The following is a 1758-nucleotide window of genomic DNA, read 5'->3' as shown; positions in this document are numbered from 1 at the left end:
TCTCTGATCTCTCTAATATGTGTACAAGTGGCTTCATTTGGATGCCATTTTTCTAACTGTATATGTGTAGTTCTATTCATTTAGATATGATCCCTTCAAATTGTACAGTGCTGATTTTCCTTTATTGGTTCAACCGCAGTTGGATTTAGATTTTAAGCTTGTTCAGACCCCCTTCTCTAGATGTCTAGTCTTATGTTCTTACCAACCTGTCATCTACTTGACAGAGACAGTAGCTCTCTGTAGGGAATCTGTGGCCATCAAAGGCTAAAGCCTCTTGGGATAAGTCTGCATGTGAGTCTGTGTTGGCTATGTGATTATCAATTTCCAGCCTTGCCTTGCTCCGTATAATTGCCAGTTTCTTTCTTTTGTTTTTTTATTTTCCAAGACAGGGTTTCTCTGTATAGTCCTGGCTGTCCTGGAACTCACTCTATAGACCAGGCTGGCTTCAAACTCAGAAATCCGCTTGCCTCTGCCTCCCAAGTGCTGGGATTAAAGGTGTGAGCCACCACAGCCCAGTGAAATTGCCATTTTCTAGGGGTCATCACTGCCTGAAGTAACCAATGAACTTTTTTTTTCTGCTTTATTTCCTTGTTTAGCATCAAGATGACCTGATTTCACCACAAGCCTGGATTACCGACTGTGCATGTGTGTATCTACACACATACCCACACATCAATAAAACTACACATATTTATTTCCCTTGGCTTCATTATCTGCGTATTTGAACTTTGTAAGAATAAAAAAATGCATGCTCGCTTCGGCAGCACATATACTAAAATTGGAACGATACAGAGAAGATTATCATGGTCCCTGCGCAAGGATGACACGCAAATTCGTGAAGCTTTCCATATTAAAAAAAAAAAAAGAATAAAAAATGCTTTAGTGTTCATTATGTATATACGTGTACATTGTGTGTGTGTGTTTGTGTGTGTATGTGTGTGTGTGTTAATCTTAAGAAATCCTATAACCATAAGCTCCACTTAGGACCCATCAAATCAAAGGACAGTTTGAATTGTTATGTCTAAGTAAACTGTCAGAATCATTTGGATCAACAACTGTTTAACTTAGCACAGCAGCCATTCAAAGATAAGGCCTTGCATTGCATTGCTCCAGCTGGCCTCCAGTTCACTATATAGTTGAGGGTGACCTCAAACCCTATACTCTCTAGGTTTCACCTGTAAACTGCTGGGATTTCAGTCTGCACTATCACATCTGGTCACAGCAGCCACGTTAAGTAGGAAATGTTGAGACCTTTTCCCAGGTGAGGAGCTAGAGCAGAGAGGACATGGAACAGAGCCAAGATTGATCTTTGGGGGATGAGGGTTTGTACTCTTGTTCTAAGCACTGTGTTTACATTTTCTCTCATCACGATGGCAATCTATGAAGTAGGAAACATAGGACTAAAGTAGAGAAACTTGTTTGAGTAACTAGAAAGAGATCAGGCAGACACCAGCAGTGGGATGGTGCATGGGGACAGACCAGAAGGGAGATGGTGCAGGGAGACTAGGGCTACTGTCAGGATGGGGAATGGAGTTGATACTTTCTCTACAACTTAGTATTTTAGAAAACAGACAATTTTGGTGGCTTTACAAGGGCTTTTGGGGGGGGGCAAGGAAGCACCATGGTCATTAAATTCATTTATTGTACCTTTAGGTGTGTAGGAATTACACGAGTGAGCTACCATGCCCACGTCTGATTTTTCTCTTTGGTCAATGAAAGATGATTGGAAGTTACGGTCTTGGGTTTGGATAGATACTC

General features: G+C 41.2%; 1 non-coding gene across 1 annotated transcript; it reads left to right on the top strand.

Annotated features, from left to right (window-relative positions):
* Positions 1-748: 748 nt before the first annotated feature.
* On the top strand, positions 749-855 carry LOC116071608. The gene has a single exon (XR_004111017.1). It is a non-coding gene; the product is annotated as a U6 spliceosomal RNA (small nuclear RNA).
* The last annotated feature ends 903 nt before the right edge of the window (positions 856-1758 follow it).

This window comes from Mastomys coucha, unplaced genomic scaffold (assembly GCF_008632895.1).
Source record: "Mastomys coucha isolate ucsf_1 unplaced genomic scaffold, UCSF_Mcou_1 pScaffold22, whole genome shotgun sequence".
Taxonomy (NCBI): Eukaryota; Metazoa; Chordata; class Mammalia; order Rodentia; family Muridae; genus Mastomys; species Mastomys coucha.
This window is presented reverse-complemented; position numbering and strand designations above follow the sequence as displayed.